This window comes from Gavialis gangeticus, unplaced genomic scaffold (assembly GCF_001723915.1).
Source record: "Gavialis gangeticus isolate Ggan-Ray unplaced genomic scaffold, GavGan_comp1, whole genome shotgun sequence".
NCBI lineage: Eukaryota > Metazoa > Chordata > Crocodylia > Gavialidae > Gavialis > Gavialis gangeticus.
Genome location: NW_017728992.1, coordinates 38796449 through 38806477, shown reverse-complemented (window position 1 = coordinate 38806477; position 10029 = coordinate 38796449).

Genomic DNA, 10029 nt, shown 5'->3' with positions numbered 1-10029 from the left:
TGTGTGTGTGTGTGTGTGTGTGTGTGTGTGTGTGTGTGATTTCCCAATGCATTAAAATTAAAGAAGTGGTTTTATGTGAATACAACTTTTAGGATAGGATGTAGCCTAAATGAGGAAATTCAACTGATTATTTAATGCACTGTCAACATGGAAATGAAAGAGTCTGGCTATTGGTTAGTGTAATTCTTACAATATTTGTATAGAAGTACTTTAAAAATACAAAATCTCAGGCAGAGGAAATAATGAATGCTGCAGAAAAAGGTACCAGTTTCTTTGTGGGAAGTCATTTAAGGATCATAAACTTGGAACATGCTGATAAGCTTTGTATATGTTCATATTAGGCCTTCCTGATATTTTTTGCAGACTCTGCCTCTGACTGCTGTAACTCCAGGAGTCTTAAACCTGAGCTAGTATTCACACTGATCAGGACACTCAAACTATATAATATAATGCAAAAAATATTTAACCTTAAAATTGGGAAAGAAATAAAATATAATATTTTTGCAGTATTATTAATGCACTATTCATTTGTATGTAAGCATGCACAAGAAGTAATGGTTTAAACTGTTAAATTCTAAGAAAAACCTATTAGAATAGTTAATTAATGAAATAGGCAACCTAGCAATGCTGTTGAATCCCCACTATTGAATATTTTTAAGAACAGGTTAGACAATGATCTCTCAGAATGTACTGACCCACCACTGCTTCTGATTCATTTCCCATTGATACCAATGGGAATCCTTTCATTGGCCTCAATATTAGCTTGGACAAGCTCTAGATGAAAAAATAAACAATGGCTAAAAAGTGCACCACATGAGAAGAGATTTGATAACTAGACAAAAATGTCTAGATAAGTACATGAGAGAAAATTCATATTATTGAAGATTCAAGAAGTATTGGACACAAGCTTCAGAGAGAGAGAGGTAAATTTCTGCTCCTTTTCCAGTAAATCTAGGCTGCATCTACATGAGATGCTGACTGCATGGTAGCCTAATAACACTTCACAGTAGCATGCTGGTCAAAAACCATACTAATTAGCTACTGCACAGTGTTATTAGGCTACTGTGCAGTAACTGTCAGGAAAAAAACCACACACTGGTGTTACTGCGCAGTAACTGTAGTTACTGCACATTTAGTTAGTACTCCATTAAGTGAGTACTAAACGAAATGTGCAGTAACTACTGTGCATTAATGAATGTGTAAATGAGCTCCCAGAAAACAAGAAATAAGGTATCAGAAAAACTTCACCATGCCAGACAGAGCTTAATCTTATGATGAGTTTTCACAAAGTAATAGGCTGTTTAGGTCACACAACCCTCGGGAAAACTGTTGTGTGGTATTAACACTATGAAATATTTGGTATCTGAATCAGCTTCAAGTTTTATGAGGTCAGTTATCAGACTCAAACCTGACTCTAGGCAAAATATGTCTTGAATGGATTTATTTTATTTTTACTTATAGGTAACTTTGTGTATTTACAGGGAATAAATAGTTCTACCTTATTTCTACCAACCCCCTCACACCCCATTTCAGCCCCACAGACTCAATCTGCCCCTCACAACTCTCTTCCTCCATAATGTTTCAGCCCCTCCTCATCGATTCCCTGAAGAAAGTAGGAATTTCCCCTTTCCCTTCCTGTCCATACTCAGAGTCACATGTGTCCCAACCTTTCCCCTTCCTTCCCATCCCTGGTCCTGTCCTGTTGTAGCACCTGCATGGGACTAGGCTCAGCTCCGAACAGCCACAATGGTGATGGGCAGGTGGGTTTCCCCTCCTTGTCTGATCCCTCTGTGTATTCCCCACCAGCCCAGGAGCAAGCACCTGCTGCCACTATCAGTGTTGACCCAAAATGAGCCTGGATCCTTCACAGCATGGCTGGAGCAGTTCTGGAGCTCCTCTCAGCCCCTGACGGTGGGAACAGTGACAGCCACAAATGGGTAAAGGAGGGGAGGGGGTAGGGATGTGCCCTATGTATGGAGGGGAAGTGGGGGATTCTCACATGATTTGGGAACTTAAGAAGTTCCTGACTGCAGATCCTGTAGTGCAATCAGCCTGCCAGGGCAGGGGGAAGAGTTGGGAGGAGAAGAGGTTGGGGCCAGGGGGTGCAGCCACCCTTGAAGCTCAGGTCACTTCTATGAATCCTTGCTTTGCAAAAGCTTGGATCTGCTTCAGTTCCTGCCTCTGACTGCTGGTTCAGCCTGCTTTTTCCCTGCCCCCACCTCCCTGTCTGTCAGTGGGAGTCTTCTCTGGATTTGTTGTGGGTTCATATCCTCTAGTAACAAAGCCACCCTTCACGGATATGGTGGAGGCTGGGGGTAAGAGAGAAACATTATTGGGAGTAGACAACAGACAAAATAATTGTAGAGAAAAGGCTAGCTTGATTAGAGGAAAATTTGAAGATTGCTAACACTATAGGCATAAAGAAGTTTGCAGAAACCAAGTAGATAATAACGAGCCATGAAGTCAATTGATTTCCTCAAGTGCACTTGAAAGAAATGCAGTCGTCTCTGCCAGTCCATTTACTTTAAACTTTCAGAAGAGCAGGAATCAATGAAGGGAGGGGCTGCGACTGCACTTCCCAATCTCCCCTTCTCCCCTCCCTCCCAACCTTGCCCTAGACCTATCCCTAATGGTAATCATACAAAGAAGGGAAACTGTCCTCTTTGGTTTTCACTGCACCTCCATCACATTGCACCCCTATAGATAGTGTGGCTGCATTAAGAGTATGCTTTGGCATATCTTTATAATGTGGTAGTGTTTACAGATACACGGAAGGAACATCTCCAGTAAGTTAGAGCAGTCACTTTAGTCTGCTGGCCTGATGAAGAACACAGCAAAATGTCAGCTTATCTGTACAGAAACTTAGTATGGGGTACACACTAGGCAATGGGTATGCAATTATATCCCTCATGACAGGTGAAGGCCCTGGTAGCAACCTCCTAATCTGAGATAAATAGACAGCTAATGGCCTTCCTGGGATAGGTGAGCTATTACCAACATTTTTATTCCAAAGTTATCATCAATCTCTGCCTCAATCATTGACAAGTTGTGTAAGAGAGCACTCAGGCTCAGTACTCTCCAGCACACAGTGCAGTACTCTCCAGTGTGCACTGATGCCTTTGGAGAGAAAAAATGGATACTGTGTACTACCACGGTGCTGCACTGTTTGGATTTTAGTCACAGAGTTATTCTACAAGCAGATGCTGTGGAGCAAGGCTTTAGGTTTGTTCTTTCTCAGGACTTTGAGGATGGAGACTACCCCCTCCTGTATGTGACTCTAAAGCTCCTACTTTGAGAAGACCATACTCTATAATTGGGGAGTTCTACACCATAAAGAGGGCAACTGAGGCATTCAAATTTTATCTTACTGGAGATGCACCACCTTAGCGTGGTTATACATGATGCAAGAAGATAACACCAGAAGCATTGGTACCTGGCAATACAAGCCTACTCCTTCAATGTCTACCACCAGCTAGGAGCTACATGTGCCAGTGTCAAGAACTTCTCATGGGAAAGAGGGTTACGGAAGAGTGTGTTGAGGACTGTTAGGTAAGGGGGAAATGTGTAACAGGGCAGTCTGTCCCTTAAAAAGGGACAACTCTGTTAAGTGAGTACAGCTGCAGAACATAATGATACATAGAATGTCACGCTTATAGCTTTAACAAGCTCCTAGAAGAGTGGGAAGGAGAAAAAGCAGCAAGCTATTAGCAGAACAGCTTGCTACAAAGAGGCTGCTGTGTTGGGTCCAGGACCAAAGACCTCCTTTCCTTGTTCCTGAGACATGGCAGAAAAGGGTTTTTTTGTTTTTGTTATTTGATTATTTGCTGCTTAAAGATTATGTTTTATTTGGAAGAACTTCTCAGGAGCTCTTCAGGAAGCAAAACCCTTGTACAGAAGCCATCAAGCTAGGCAACCCCCTTACAGTAACAGAGAAGAAACTTGAAGCAATTAACTTTTTCAATTAAGTGTAAAAATATTCTACAACTTTAGTTGCATGCTGATAAATACACATTTAGCAGAGCAGTCTGGAATTTTATTTCCTGAAGAATGTCTTTCTTGAAACAGTTCAATATTGAAATATTTCCACTAAAAACCGTTTATTTGGAAATATCATGGAACATCAAACTTACATGTCTCATACTTCTGTTCTCCATAGGCCATAGGTCAGACTCTCAGTCAGACTATATATCCCACTGTAGCATTTAATACCTCCAGCAAATTGCATCATATAACTATAGAATAGCAAACAAAACCCTGTTGAAATAAAAATAATTCAGCTAACTAAAAGCCTATAAGAGTGTCTTTGATAATATGCAATGTTTTTGGGATAAAGTTTGAAGGAAAATAATTTGTGAGAGGCAAGGATTTCTTGGGGTGATATCTTTTATTACACCAGCTGTATAGTTGGGATAGACCAGCTTTTGAATGCAAAACATGATAGAATGCAGCATGGGTTTAAAAGCAAGGGGTCATGATAATGTAGCCTGATATCTGTGATAAGTCTTTTCTGTACAAGGGAAATGGAATAGCTTTTAATATATTGACTTTAGACACAATATGGTACAAAGTGTAATTTATTTTTACACTAGAAAATAGTGTACAAGGAAGTACAAGAATTGTTAGGTGCCTAGGGAATGGGCTAATGGGAGATTACAATGAGTAACAAAAAAGAGAAGGAAGGGAACTATTGAAAGGGAACTGATCAAGAATATTAGATAACGTTTTCAAGGGTCTATCTTGTGACTGCCCTTATTTAATAATTTTATTAATAACCTTTGTGCAATATAGCAGGAATTTGCTGAGTAAGTTTGTGATTAAACAAAATTAGTAGGTATCCTCAACATAGAATCAGAATACCATACTGGCAGAACTGGATAACTTTCAGGAATATGGTAATAGAAATGGCATGAAATTTAAGAGTATAAAGTGCCAGATCATGCACACAGGTTACAGAGAACAAGAATATCTGCTAGAAGATGGGCACTCATCAATAGGAAATTAGAGGGCAAGAGAAGTTGGTTTTGCTCTTTGATGAGGGAATGACTGCCAGCTGCCATTATGACACAGGCATGGAAAGGATTTGAAGGTTTAAAGGAAGTTTCAGATGAGGTGTTTCCAGCCAAAATAGACAAGTATTTGTTCCATTGTACAAAGCTCTAGTAAGTTTTCATTTGAAATATTGCATATCTTTACCTAGATGAATTCAAACAGCAAAGCTGAAATGGTACACAGTTGCTTTCTAGAATCATATTAGTGGTGAACATCAGGAAATAAAATAATCATTTAGGCTAAAGGATAATTCTGTACAAGAGCAAATGGGGATTAAATGGCCATGGTTAAAGTAAGTTTGCGAATTTAGAAGAATATTTCTAACCATCAGATCAGTCAGGTTTTGCAGCAGCCTTCCTGTTGTATCTACTTTTAAGATACAGGTTGATGGTATAACAAGAAGCCCCTTCTTGCCTGTACCCCTCATTTTGTGCATTTCTTTTTCCTTCTAAGTACTGGATGAGACCTAGCACACTCATTGCATGGGTGTGGCAAGGCTCAGAGCAAGCCAGAAAGCTGAAGTGGCTCTCTGTAGGAGAAACCTACAAACTACATCTACATATCAATTAAGCTCAGTGTTGCTAAAGAAAATAAAGAACTAAAATATCCCCTTCAAAGACTGTAAATATATTCTGGTGCTAACCTAACTCACTCACTGTCCCCAGTAACCTGTGATCCTCACTATCTCACATTGCATTTTTATATATTTCTCACAGTGCATTTTCATATTTAATCTGTCTCATTTTTACCATGGCATTTTGTATTTTATATTTTATACTTTTAAACCCTTAAGGAATGTACTCCCTGTAGAATGAAGTTACACCTTGGACCATTGTTAAAAAATCTGCATCGAAATTATAATTGTAAAGTGATAAAATCTGCTATACTGGGCTAGTCCCCCTTGAATGAATGTGAGTATGTATGATGAATCAGTAAATAACTGAAGAAAAAGCAGGACCCTCTGGCTGTTAATTGACAATAACCTAGCTAGAGAAACTTAACATTTAAAAAATTGTACTCTACAAGCCATTTTAGGCTAATCAAGCCAAGGAACTTATTCCTGGAACTGAGCACCCACCCTATTGACTGTAACCCATAACAATACAGCCATAAATCATGGGCCTCTAAAGAAATACCAGAGGCCTGGAAGAGTGCCAGTGTTGTGCCCATCTTCAAGAAGGGGAAGCATGAGGACCAGGGAAACTACAGGCCAATTAGCTTAACCTCTATTCCAGGGAAAATTCTAGAAACAATCATCAAAGAGGCTATATGTGACAAACTTGCAGAAGGCATGATACAGAATGACAGCTAGCATGGCTTCATTGTGGGCAGGTCTTGCCTGACCAAGCTTATTTCTTTCTATGATCAGGTGACTCGTCACCTGGATAAGAAAAAAACAATTGACATCATATACCTCAACTTCCAGAAAGCCTTTCACCTGGTATCCCACAAGGTACTGATCAGAAAACTGGAAGATATCGGGCTCAACTGTGGGACTGTCAAATGGGTGCAAAACTGGTTGTGGGGTAGGATGTAGAGAGTCCAAATGAATGGATCAGTGTCGTTCTGGTGAGATGTGGGCAGCGGCATACCCCAGGGGTTGGTATTTGTCCCAGTGCTGTTCAATATCTTCATCAACGACCTGGATGAGGGGATGAAAAGCCCAGTAGCCAAGTTTGCAAACAACACCAAGATATGGGTTTGTGCAGACATACCCGCAGATAGGCTGCAGATACAAGCAGACCTAGACAGGCTGGCATGTTGGGCAAAATGGAACCAGATGAGGTTCAACACAGAGAAATGTAAAGTGCTGCATCTGGGAAGGAAGAACCCCCAGCACACCAACAGGCTGGGCATCTCTAACCTGACCAGCACTACAAATGAAAGGGATCTGGGGGTAACAATAGACCCCAGCATGACTATGAACCAGCAATGCAATGCAGTAGTCACTAGGGCCAATAAAACTCTGGCATGCATCAATCGATGCATCTCCAGTCAAACCAAAGAAGTGATTCTCCCGCTTTACTCACCATTGGTGCGGCCATAGCTGGAGTATTGCATCCAGTTCTGTGTCCCGCACTTGAACAAGGACTTGCTAAAGCTCAAGAGGGTCCAGAGAAAGGCCACCCATATGATCAAGGACTTGCATGGCAAGCCATGTGAGGAGAGGCTGAGGGATCTCTGACTCTTAAGCCTAAAGAAAAGAAGGCTGAGAGGGGACCTGATTGCAGCTTACTCTGTATGAGAGGTGTACCTACCTGCACAACTGTAACTTGCCACTAGAGGACTGGTGAGCAGGGATTTGTCTAGGAGTTATAGCTGTGAGTTGCTACTGTAGGACTGGTAAGCCAGAACAGGCTTCTACCCCTGTACTAGGTGTGGAGGGGGGGAGATCGGGGAGGGGCGGGGGGCAGGAAAAGATGATGGAAGATGGAGAGTTAGTAGGATGGGGGTGGAGTAATGACATCGGAGGTGGATGTAAATGGGGGAAGGTGGTGAAAGGAAGGAACTCAGCCACTGCAGCATAAAATAACCAGAAGTAAAAAATTAAAAAGAAATAGAGAGGAAGTAAATTAAATAAAGTCTCACATTACAATAAATTGGGATTTGAGATTGGGGTGTAGGGGTGCCAGTCATGATTCCTACAGTGATTGGGAGATGGGAGCACTGAGGGAACATGCTTTTGGGGATCCACTGCCCCTGCCTTGGGAAGAAAGACTGATTTCATGGGGACCCAGTCTGGCCTTCTGCCTTGTTCTCCCTCCTCAGACCCTACTCACAGACCCATTTATGCCCTGCAGCATGGCTAGCTGGCACGTGGTCCGCAGGCTGTTTACATGGGATTGCATCTCTGGAGGTGGGAAGAGCCTATCTCCAGGGATGGGAAGGGGTGTTGGCTTGGTTCCAGAACTGCCTCCAGGGCAGTAGAGTTCAGGGAGTGGAAAGTTTGTCTACACAGAACAGGGCAGGAGGAACACTGCATCCTGGGATGCTGGAGGACTGCAACTTGGGCAGCTCATCTGTGGGAAGTGGCTCATTAATGGAACATGAGCTGGGTAACACGGATCACAGATAAATCTACCATGGAATGGCATAGCTATAAGCTACCTAAAGTGTGCTTCAAACTCATTTCAGGTGTTAATGTGTGGACAATCCATGGGTCAAGAGCTCTAGGAGCTGCCTAACATTAATGTGTAACAAGGTCCTTATACTTTGTCTTAAAAGGCTAATTCAGTTTGAGCTACTGCAGTTTGTGAAGCTGAAAATTCTGGAAAGCAAGTAGGTCACAAAATGTGATCTATCATCACTGCAGCTAATGATAAGTGAATATCTCTATGAGCCATTTTTTTCTCCTTGTGTTATATTAGGTACCGTGTCCTGAAAACAGCAGAATAGTCTAATTGAACTCAATGGGACTTGTCATGAGAATAAAATTGCTCACATGCATAATTGTTTGTAAGCTTCAGATCTAAATTTGTCATAATAGTATAATGGGTTTTTTTGTTTCTTTCTGTTTCATTTTAATGTACAAAGTGACAAAAGAAGGCATAGTTAGAAAATTTCCATATGACTTCTCCTCCCACAGTGACCTATACATGGTGCTGTAATGTAAAAATGTGGAACCTCAGCTGAGAACTTGTCAAAAAGATGTTTTATCATCCTAAAGGAAATCTAAAGTATGCCATCACTATTCTCAAAATGATTTTTTTTTGATGATGTAGCTGAATGCCAATTTTGGATATGGGTATTTCATGTCTGAAGTAACACATTGATATCTTTTTATGTTATAACAACTTATATTCAAAGGATTTTGATGAAATCAAATCCTTGTTCTGTACAGTAGTTACTTTATAAATGGTAATTGTACTGGAAGGAATCTGACCTTCTAAAAAAGATATGGAAATATAATCACAAGTATCGCCTTAATTCTTCAAAATGGTTCTATTTTTAGTTTACAAATGTCTTCCTACTGAATGTTATCCACTACTGGAGAAATGTAAATGCTGAGCCAAGGAAATTATTATTTTCTTGGGTATGCAGACAAAAGATAATAAATAGAGACAGTGGGAGGACATAGGATTGTTCACAGTCCTGTCAGCTGCAGCAGTAAAGTGAATGAACCGGAGGCTCAATGAAATATTAATGGCCAGAAAGTAAAAAATAATTGGCTATTAGAGCTCAAGCAAATGTTATGACAGTTGGTATATTTAACAGATTCAAAGAGCCATGCTAGCTTCTTACATACAAAGCCAAAGAAGGCTGCAGGTGGAAGAGAAATTGGAATTCTAGTCCTTTTTCTTTGGGTGGAGTAAAAGAATTTGTTCTTAAGGTAACATTTCCTTCTCTAATTTGATTTAAATGGTAATACATGATCAGCAAGGATATTAGGAGTAAAGGAAATGGAGAGGGAACTTGGAAAAGGAGGAAAATGGAGAAAAGGAGAGGGAGATCAAAGGTTATGGACTTAGGAGAGGGGGAGTTGAGTTATAAATGCAGATGGGAAAAGGCAAATGTTTAAGAGTAGAGAAAGTGAATATTTGTCCACAAAGAGAACTCTTTTGTGTGTTCACAAGCCTGGCTAGAGCTCTGCTGCAAAACCCTCTTCTGTGCAAAGCCACTACAGCTTTCTCCCAGCCCATTAAAGGAAGCTTGAAGGTAGACGGTGTTACCTGTCAGCTCCATGTTCTTGGGGAACCCTGACACAGGACACAGACTGTCTGACTCACAAAGAATCACACCCCTCTACCTAAACAGAAACTGATTAAGATGCAGTGAGAGACACACCTAAAACCCTCCAGATGAGGGTGACAAAAGTGAAACAACTGCCCTAGGTCTCATTTGCATCGGAGATGGGAACAGATGACCATTCATTTACATGAGAGATGGAAAACAGAAAGCCTGAAGCAGAGACTGCAGTGAATTCTGGGATCAGCGAAGCAGGGGAGCACTGCATGATGGGGAATCTGTGTTCCAAATGCT